Source organism: Triturus cristatus, chromosome 2_2, assembly GCF_964204655.1.
Source record: "Triturus cristatus chromosome 2_2, aTriCri1.1, whole genome shotgun sequence".
Taxonomy (NCBI): Eukaryota; Metazoa; Chordata; class Amphibia; order Caudata; family Salamandridae; genus Triturus; species Triturus cristatus.
In genome coordinates, this window is record NC_140582.1 from 1,261,069,491 (window position 1) to 1,261,080,686 (window position 11,196).

Genomic DNA, 11,196 nt, shown 5'->3' on the forward strand with positions numbered 1-11,196 from the left:
CAACTTGCCATTCTGAATTTTAGCTCCATGCGACGTCAGGAACCCACGCTCCTTCCACAAACGCCCAAAATTATGAGCCACGCCAAAGGCGTACTGGCTATCTGTGTATATATTTACTCTCATTCCTTCAGACAACACGCATGCTCTCGTGAGGGCGATTAATTCCGCTGCTTGGGCCGAATTATGTGGCACTCGTGCAGTTTCCACGACCGTGTGCAAAGTCGTGATAGCATATGCAGCAGTCGTGTCACCATTAGGGAGCTTGAAACAGGAGCCATCCACCCATAAAGTGCCATCACACTCAGTCAGGGGAGTATCTTTTAGATCTACTCTCCCTTTCGTCTCTTCTTCTGTTCTGAACAGACAGTCATGTTGCTCAATCTCATCTGAGTCTGCTGGAATTGGCAACAACGTGGCTGGATTCAGCGTATTGCATCTCTTTATGTGTATGTGATTTGCTAACAGTGTACGTTCATAACCTGATAATCGCGCACTAGTCAAGTGTTGTGTCTTGGTTCTATTTAATAATGTGTCTACAGCGTATGGAACCATAACAATCAATGTATTGTCCATTACCAAACCAGCAGATTGTCGGATAGACATCGCTGCAGCAGCTGTCGCTCTCAGACAGCTTGGCAATGCCCTTGCTACAGGGTCCAAGGTTGATGAAAAATATGCGCATGGGCGCGGTCTGTCGCCAAAAGGCTGTGTAAACACTGATAACGCACATCCATCTTTCTCGTGAACATACAATGTAAAAGGCTTGCTGTAGTCAGGGGTACCCAACACAGGTGCTGAACATAATGCATTACGCAATTCCACAAAACTTTTCTGGCACTCTTCAGACCATGGGATAGGATTCGGTGTGTCTTTGCATGTTAAGGCTAACAAAGGTTTTGCCAATAAAGAAAAACTAGGGATCCAATGCCTACAGTATGAAGTGATGCCCAAGAAAGCACGTACTTCTCTCTGTGTTTTTGGCACACTCAACTGTGCAATGGCTTGAATTCTTTCTGGGGTCAGTTTCCTTCCCTCCTTCGATAAGAGATGACCTAAGTAGGTCACTTCTTGTCGACAATATTGCAGCTTAGAGAGAGACACTTTGTGATGGAAAGCAGATAAGTGGCGCAACAGTGCCAATGTGGCTTCTTTACAAATCTTTTCAGTATCCGCAGCGATCAGTAAATCGTCCACGTACTGAATCAGGATAGCGCCACTAGGTAAAACAAGTGCATCAAGCTGCGCTTTCAAAGCTTGACTATATATTGATGGACTTTCACAGTAGCCCTGGGGAGCGCGTTTGAAGCGGAAGCTTCGGCCTCCCAGACTAAAACCAAAAATATCTCTGCTCTCTTCTGCAATTGGGATACTAAAGAAAGCATTCTTTAAATCAATCACTGAAAACCATGCAGCAGAGGCTGGAATCATCGTTAACAAGGCGGTTATATCGGGGACAACCGGAAACTGTGGCACAACAATCTTATTAACCTCTCTAAGATCGATCACAAATCTGTAAACAGGTGGCTGTGAAGGGTCCGTTCGTTTTAAGACAGGTAAAATCGGACTATTGCAAACGTTGCCTCTCGTCTCTTCAATCACACCCTTATTAATCAAGTCGCTGACAATGTCTAACAATGCTTTCTGCCCTTCATTAGAGATCTTGTACTGGGAAATACGTGGCAGTCTGACATTAGCCTTTAAAGTCACCACATATGGCGGTATCTCCAAGAGGCCCACATCATTGGGACCAGTAGCCCAAAGGGCATCCGGAAGGGATGACAATTCAGGCGGCATTGTATTCTTAGACAAGTACATTGGGGAAATCACTTTCTTGCCTAATGTAAGTTGTACTCCTGAAGGAGAACAATACAGTGTAGCATGCAATCTTTTCAACAAGTCTAATCCCAGCAAATTCTCACCACAACCTGTTGTCAAAATCAGGGGTGCTTTCAGCTCGCAAGGTCCAACAGAAAGTGACATGGGACTAGAAATCGGGTTCCTAACTGGGGCGCCAGAAAAACCTACCGAAACATTTATATCGCCAGACAAAGGTGCGCCAGGGAGTTTTGAATGCATGATTGAACTCTTTGCAGCACCAGTGTCTAGCAGAAAAGGCTCCGTTACATTTGCTGTAGTCACCTCAACATACGGTCCACTCTCATCCACTGGCACTGAAACAACTCCCTCTCTCTGTCTATGGCCGTCCTAGTAATCATTACTTTCTGCATCACCGTCCTCTGCATAATAATCATTATTGTAATACTGGGCCGTATTACTAATCGCGTTAGCTTGCTGATCAAAGCTATTGATGGTATTTTGAGGCGGCAGAGCACGCGCGTTCTGGGGAACACTTCCACGCCCTCTGCCTCTAGGAGCTTGCTGACCACCCCTACCTCGGGCGCCATACATATTGCCGTTACGCTGCATCAATTTAGGGCAACTGTATTTAAAATGACCTTCCTCTTTGCAGTATGAACATTGGTTGGGACCTACAGGAACACGTGGTTGATAATACCCGTTCATTTGCTGGTTGTTCTGAAACTGTTGAGGTTGGTGATAGACACCTTGGGGTTGCCTATAATTATTCTGACCTCCACGTGGCGGATAGGCCTGCTGTAAAAGGACCTTTGTCTTTAATTCCTTCGTTTTCCTTTCTGTTCTATCTTTCTCGTCTTTATCTCTATTTTCATAATACTGTGCAGTAGCCAGTATTTGCGCTGAAGAAGAAACAGCCCAAGAACTTTCTGAATCTTTCAACTTTTTACACAGGTCAGGAAGTAAATTCTGCACAAACTTATCCACAAACAACCGTTGGCCACCCTCAGTACTCATATCCTGCCCACTGTGATGAATAAACGTTTCTTCAAACCTAGTAAAGAAGTCTGACACTGTCTCATCTTTCTTCTGCTTGCATGCAGATAACTTGTCCCAATTTACGCGCATCGCAGGCATTATTGTCTTCATATACGTGATGATTCTACCAGGCAGTTCAGCTACTAAAGGTTCTGGTTTCGCACCACCAGTTTGTCTAGCATCAGCAGCAACGATGTTAGCCCATGTATCCCCTAGTTCTGCATTGTGATCTACATTACGAATTGATCCCCATAGAGGCTGTGGAACAACATTACCAAACAACATGTCTATGTCGGCCAGATTCATAATGCATGACCCTGCCGTCTGCGACAACTCTTTATAATAACCTGCTGGGTTCTTACGGGGATCAGGCAAGGACTGCTTAAGCGCTAACACCTCAGAGCGCTTCCATGGAACATGCACCCAAACACGCTGGAAATGCGCTGCCACTGCGGGGTTACCACCGGCAGCTGCAACCGCTTCCTTCCATACCGGGGGAACTTCTCTCATAGGGTATTGTCGCGCTTTTACCTTTTTCCCCACAAGGACATCTTGTTCAAACAATGACTGTTGGCAATCATCATTCCTAAAGGACAATACAACCGCAACTGCTTTATCTACCTCGCGGTCCACAATTGTACCAGTTCCAAAATCGAATCTCACTCTACACAATTCCTGCGGGTTCGGATTTTTACCACTATCCTCCAATTCTTCACAGAGAATTTCGCACATTTTCTCAAACACATATCTCTGTTTTGGGGCATCCCATTGATGGAAAACGTTGACAACTGATTCCACATCATACAGTGAAGGGAAAACAATCCATCTACGCGCCATGTTATCTATTACCTTTTTCTCATCGGGGTTAGGCAACTGGCTACGCAACTGCTTACGCTGTAAACCAGGAGTCGCACCAGATGACTCAAAGAGAGGAGACATTAATGTAGTAACCACATTAGCTAAGCGCTGTCGCGCTGAAGGAGAAGCTGAGGCGAGAACAGGGGGAAAAACAGAGGGAAGAAAAGAGGATGTAGAGACAGGTACTGGAGTGGTGGAAGGAAGAGTGTCAGGGGAGGCAGCTGCTGTATTAGGCAAAGTCGCAGGAAGTGCGGGGGCAGTTGGAAGCACAACTGGCGGCGCTTGAGAGGGCTGCGCTACAGGGATAAGCGCCGGCTGCAAAGCAACTGGCGGTTGCGGCAAGGCTTGCAATATATTCACTGGAGGTGGCATATTTTCAAGCTGGGGAGGCGCCGTGGCATTTTGAGCATACGGGGGTGGCGAACTCAACAAATGTGACATCAGGGGATCTTTCTCCTTTTCTTCTAACTCATTCTGCTTAGAATGTGGTAAAGCTGGGTAACATTTGTCAATCCCTAACTTGCGCCGCCTATGCAATTGCTCACTCATCTGCTCCTCCTCATTGTCTTTAAATTGTACAGCTGCTTGCATTACTGTCATACCTTTCTCTCTCTTATTCTTTTTCGCTAGCTTAATTTCCTTTTGTTTGGCTTCCTTTCGCCATAAGCGGAAAGAGTAAAACATCGCCGGCCGGGCTTTCTTCTTAAACAATTTAATTTCCAAATTATCTAAAATATCGGTATCAAAACTACCATTTTGGGGCCATTTTAAAACACCATCTTTCCTAGTGTAGTGGATCCATACTTCGTTATATGCAATGGGGCCTACGCCATGTTTTACATAGAGCTCATAAGTTGGAGTTCCAACCGGAGGAACCGGACATGATTCCTCTAGCTGGAAATCTTTTCCACAACCCAAACAGAATAATCTACCAAATAGTCCAGAACCAGGCATCTTTGCTCACTAGTCTAGATCCAAACGTCAGAGGATTATCGATTACGATAGCCTCGTGAATACACGAGTCCTCTGGCTTTGGCGTTTGCAAACTCCAAAGTACCAAATTACCAAATCAAACGATCCCGAAGGATACCAAAAACAAATAGGAGACGCTCCACTTATACTTAACTGAATATTGTTGATCGATGGCGTCACCAGAAGACTCTCTCGATTGTTTCACTCTCTCAGATTCGTCAAGGGTCCAAAACAGGTCGATTAATCAGGGCAGCAGTCCTTCGTAGCCGTCGGGACGCGGAGAACCTCGCAGAAAAGACTTTCGGACCACGTCGACATGCAGGGGTCGATGAAGTGGCGGCCTTCCTCCGGAATTTCCACACGAAGCTCCTCACGAACCTCTGGCTTGGACTGGTACCGCTGAAATCGTCCCGAGTTGGGCGCCAAACTGAAGTACTGGGTATTTTAGACCCAGCGGTGCAGGGGCACACACCCTATGACTTCTGGGTTCACCCTGTTCCAGACCTACAGAAACACAGAGTCTTCTGGGTGAAGTCAAAGAATCGTTTATTGGCTGCAGACCAATGACAGGTATCCTAGAAGTACAACAGCGTGTATGTTCTCAGGAGACTGCTGAAAATCATAGGAACGGGCTTCTCCTTAAGTACAAAATATCATGCTCCAGGCACACATTCCTTGGTTTACGATATGGCCATTATAAGTATACATTACAAACGAAAAAGCAGAGTCATGATGACCATCCCACATTCCAGTTCGGCCAGCCCACAATGATTTACACAGTAAGGTTCAGATCCCACATTTGATGTCAATAGACCCCCAATAAACATGAGCATCTCCTGTTTTGGGAAACAAGTCATAAAGCAGGAGCAAGCAGGTGTGGAAGAGATTAGCCGGGGGATTGTATAGAATTAAAGGGTTTTATGACGGGTCAAGCCCTGATGCTAATCACAGGTGGACGGAGGAAGGGGAGCTCGTGAGACCGGTTTGACCTGGGGCAGCAGAGCCAGCTGCCCAGGTCACAGAGAAGTCAGAGGGAGAAGCCCATGTACTGTGAGGCCCGTATTTACTCCATTATAGCCTATGTGAGGGCAATGACAAGATGGCCACTGCTTCCAAAATGGAACCCGCGTAGTGAAGCAGAATAACGTGTACACAGTGCATTTATAGCTAGAACGATATATAAAGCACTTGTACATGCCGCATTTACCATTTGCGGTTTGTTAATACCAAGATAGACAGGGGTAGGGCCCTGTCCCCTACGCGGTCCCAGAGATTAAAGTACGACACTGTGGGTTGGTCCTGTGACCAACTGGGAGAGTCCAAGGCTCTCGCAGGAGTTGAGAAGGTTGCGTAGACCGGAGTCGAGGATGCCGTTCTGCCACAGATTGAAGTCACCCAGAATGAACAGTTTGTGATGCGAAAGAGCAATATTAGTTAAGATGGTCAGGAGCGCCTGTTGATGTTGAAGGCTAAACGCACCTGGTGGACGATAGCAGACTATCCCGGTAACAATGTTTCCGGACTGAGTCTGAATAGATAGTCCTAGAAGTTCAATTCCTTCGATCGAGTCTAAGGCACAGGACTTAATATTGGAGGCTGCAGTGAAAATCACACCAACCCCCCCTCCTCTGCCATTAGGTCTAGGGGTATGTAGGAATTTGAACCCAGGAGGACATGTGAAGCCCGGGTCGACCATGCAATCGGGGCGCGTCCAAGTTTCTGTCATAAAAAGGACGTCAAGTTTGTGAGATTCAATAAGAAGTTGGATTTCAATATTGTGCATGGGCAGGGACCTTACATTCAGAAGTCCACATTTCAACAGATTGTTGGCCAGGAAGTCAGCTCGAGGCAGAGCCGTATTAAGCAGAGTGAAGGTTCCTTTGTCAGCATGAAACTTACCAAGTAGTAAGAGCATCTCTCTGGAGTAAGGAGGGCCAGAGGGGGGTATACTGAGGTCAGTAGGAGCGAGACATGCAGCATAGCTGGCGCTAGGCACTACCTTGACGCGGACGGGCGCAGACGGGCTTGCCCTAGGCGCGCAAACGGCGCTCCCGCTGTGCTCGTCCGCTGCGCGTCCGAAATCTGCACATGATTTATGGATCTATGGGAAGGGGCAGGGAAGGAGAGGGGCGTGGCCTCGAAAAGGGGCGTGGTCACGGCAAGCGCCGGAAATGGCACCAAGAGTGTCCCGGTACTAGCAACCGCGGCAGCGCTAAATCCGCTGCGCGGCGTAGTCTGGGCGTTTGAGGTATACAAGCTACAGCTTTGAAGGGCTGGACTGTTCCCATGAGGCACAGGGTCAGACTGATTTGCATATGGCCATGTCTGAACTGGGGTGGCAGAGTGGGCTAAAGAATGGTGATGGATTAAACCCAGATCAGTTGACTGGGGGTGAGTGCTTGCAATGTTCAACACTCCGTTCATCATTTCCTTTGGTTTTTACAGCTTTGAAGGGAGCAGAGGGTGAGTACTTAAAATTACAGAGATAAAGTGACACTCAAATGTTAAAAAAAAAACACACACAAGAATCGTGCTCACGGCTTTCCGCCTCAGGAGTATCAGTCTGTCTGCCCCGGCGTTCGTAATCAACGCCTTTAAGGGCTCAGAGGAGGCGTGGCCTCGAAAAGGGGCATGGTCACGGCAAGCGCCGGAAATGGCGCCAAGAGTGTCCCGGTACTAGCAACCGCGGCAGCGCTAAATCCGCTGCGCGGCGTAGTCTGGGCGTTTGAGGTATACAAGCTACAGCTTTGAAGGGAGCAGAGGGTGAGTACTTAAAATTACAGAGATAAAGTGACACTCAAATGTTAAAAAAACACACACTTTCCCCTATACACAACAACACCCACCCCCGGGAACCCTCCCTGTCTAACCGGGGCAATAATTATTGCCCTATGAGTCGTGGCTCTCCCGTCTCCTGCCAGAAAGAGAAATAAAGTAAAAAATAATAGGTATATATGGGGCCGACCTTCCTTTGCCTTAATTACTAGTATTGGTTTGTTCTAGAAATGTGTCTACTTCTTCCGGGAATCTGAAGATGAACATCTTATTAGCCCAGAGAAATTTCAGGAAGGCTGGGAATCTCAGATGCACCTGTGCCCCCATCTTTCTCAGCGCATCCATCCGCTTCCCTAGTTCCCATCTCCTATCTTCTGTTACCCTAGAGATGTCAGACCTAATCTTAAAGGAAGTATCATTAACCTGTATAGATTTAAGTTTAAGGGCTGCCCCCAATAACTGCTCTTTCAAGGGATAGGATTGGATGCATACTAGGATCTTCCTTGGTTTCTTTCGTGCAGGGTTTAGCCTGAAGGGGTCTCTATGAATGCGCTGTATTTCTGTAGTATCTTCATATAAGGTTAACTGTTCTCCTGTATCTTGTAACTAGCTGCTCAGCCAGTGTGAGTGTTCCATGTAGAATGATGACGTGACTGGAATGTTGGTGTGGTGTGAGACAGTTGAGAGGATGGGCTGAGCAGCTAGCAGGCTGCTCCTGGTGGGGCTATTCTATGGACTTTACTATCTTAATAAATAACCTAAAGATATATACTGGCTATGTCTGCTGTGTCACATCATCCTATGGAACGAGGTCATTTAAATTGGCGACGAGTTGGACTAAAGAAACCATGCGTGTAACCTCTATAGACTGGTGTGTAACTAAACAAGTGTGACTTGAAGAAACTTGAGCTATTGTAAAGAAACTCCTCATCTGGCGGAACCTCCTGGCACCGTGAGCCCCACCAGTGACCACTACACCGGTCGCCCAAACCTCTCTGTGCCAGTTAGAGTGAGGAGCAGAGCTACTAGTTGTTTCTTAGTGCAGCACAGAAGTTTGCCTCAGTTCTGTCTCAACTACAAGGTGTTGTCTCCCTGAGCTGTCTTCATGACCAAGTTGGCTGTTTTATGATCGCTGCTGGCCCCAGTGACAGTCATGTAGATGTACCTGCTGGTCTGTGGAGGGTCAGTACAACTACCAACGTCTAGCCTCCAGTACTTAAGGAAAACGTGCCTCTGTGAACAAGGTAATTGGTGACTGCCTGTCCAGTTTTGCTGTCTTGGGAGAGTGTCTCCATCGAGAGGAATTTCCCAGTGGACCCACAACTGAAATGGTTAATCACCGAGTGCGTGATGTTGTGTTGGGAAAATATGTTCGGGGGCAAAAATCGGGCCCGGTGTTTTGCAGTACCATAATAACGTTTACTGTGGTCAGTTCAAGTTTTTTAGCGCTCCACTCAGTCAGCGCTATAACCGAACCGTGTTATTTCGAAAGCGATACCTTTTGAGAGGACCTGTGTTGTGCCAAGTGGAGTTACAAGCGTAAACCTGCTCGTGAGTTTCCATCAACTGGTGGTTTGTGCGGAACGCTGCAGTGTTTCCGGTTTTTAAGTCAAGTGGAGATACACCGTGTCATTAGCAGCGTTGTGGTAGAAGGTATTACATTTTTTTTTTGGTTTGCACTGAGAAGGCATTTTGACTATGGGCAGTTCAACCGCCATGCTTAGTTTTAAAAATGAGGCGCATGTCTCTGCCTGTGCGCGCTCTTACCTTTTGCACATCTGACGATCTTCGTTTGTGACGTGCCTCATTCTGATTTCACGAAGGCGACTCTGTGTCCTGTATCCTGAGGCGCACACATTCACCTTGAGCCATCCGGCACCAGCGTGACAGCGTGCCGCCATCTTAGGAATGGTTTACGATCGCATACTAATCTATTCCTCGTTCAAGACTGATTTGCCAACCACGTTGTTTGCTATCAATAAAGTTTTGGAAACCAGTACCAGAGTCGAAATGTGAGGATCGTTTTGAGCCCAACCGTCATCTGTAGCGGAGTAGATTTTCAAGTTTTTTCGTATTTATTGTGTTTTTACTTGGTTGGGCATGAACACTTCATGAGTCAGGTGGTGAGTTAAAACTGACAAATTATTTGCTGCAAAGTATTTCTTCTGCTGCCTACGCCTGTTTTTCATCATCCCAGTGACAGGCACACCAGTGACATTATTTTTGGAAATGTCATTCGTACACAACATACTTCAGTGTGTGATTGGTTATAAAAAAAATAAAAAAAAATGTTGTGTTGTCTTTATGATCTAAATGTTGGAGTTGTTGCTCAAGTTTAAGGTCCGATGCAAGTGACTGTGAGTTTTTTTTCATCTCATTCAACAGTGGCATGTCTCTAAGTACAGTGGCACGCGCACCTCTTGTGCGGCATTCTCTGACTTGTTACGCAGTTATTTTTTCACCTGGTGCTACATGTGGTTTTTGTAGTGTGTATGCACTAAGTTGGGTTTGGGTTGTAGTCTCATTTCCACGCTGTAGCTGCATTTTCCTTTTAGGGGTTGGTTAAGGGTTGTTTTTTTCCTTGTATGCTGGATTTTGGTCCACTAGTGTGTGTGTTTTTTGTCACGTTATGCTGCACATTGGTCATTCTCAAGGTTGTGCTCCAAATTTAGTTATTTGGAATGGGTTTTAGCCCTATTTCCATGTTGCAAGTCACTGTTTAGTTACTCAGGTGTGACTTTTGAAGTTGGGTGTCAGTCCCATTTACCCAGTTATGGGGGGTGAGTGTTCCACTTATTAAATTAGTTATGGGTGTTAATCCTATAGTGTTTAGGGGGTGTTAGTCCCACCTAGGTCATGGTTTATGGGTTAAGTCCCATATACTTAGTGTTCAGGGGGTGTTAGTCCCACCTACGTTATTGGTAATGGGTGTTAGTCCCATCTACCCTGTGTACAGGGGGTCTTAGTCCCTCCTATGTTATTAGTAATGGGTATTAGTCCTTTTTACTAAATTTTAAGGGGGTGTGAGTCCCACCTTTTTCATGTTTGTGTAAGGGGGTGTGAGTCCCACCTTTTTCATGTTTGTGTTGGGTTTTAGTCCCTTCATTTAAATATTAGCTAGTGTGTGTGTGGGTATCTCTCTTGTGATGCCTCACTGTGCTGCAATTCTGTTATGCTTGCTGCACTAGTCTGTGGGTTTTAGTCCCATTTCTGTATTGTGTACATTTGGGTGTTAGTCCCTCATACTCAGAGTTTAGGGGGTGTTAGTCCCACCTACGTTTTAGTGATGGGTGACATCCACCCATTGTGTATTTGTTTGGGAGTGATTCTTCCTGTATGTTTCTACAATTTCTAGAGTATCTTCAGTTGTTCTCTATTGTCATTCTCTGTGTTTTCTTTCACATGTATCTTATGTGGTGTCTTTGCAATCTCCGTTGGGTAGTTTATTGTTTTTGTGTCTCATTGAAGGAGGAGGTTGGTGATAGTGTGTGAGTTTAATGTTCTCTTTTGTGTCTTGATATAAGAGGAGGATGGTGATAGTTCATTCTTATTTTTCATCCTTTTCTTATCCTTTTCCTTCCGTTTTATAGTCTGGTTCCCTTTCGTGGTATATTTTATTCATCTTACCCTTGGGATTTGGACTATTCATCTCTTGTTTATATTTTGTGTCTAGTTGCTATGTACTTTTTGTATTCCTTGTTTTATTGTCAATTGGAAAGAAGGGAGATATTGTAGTAT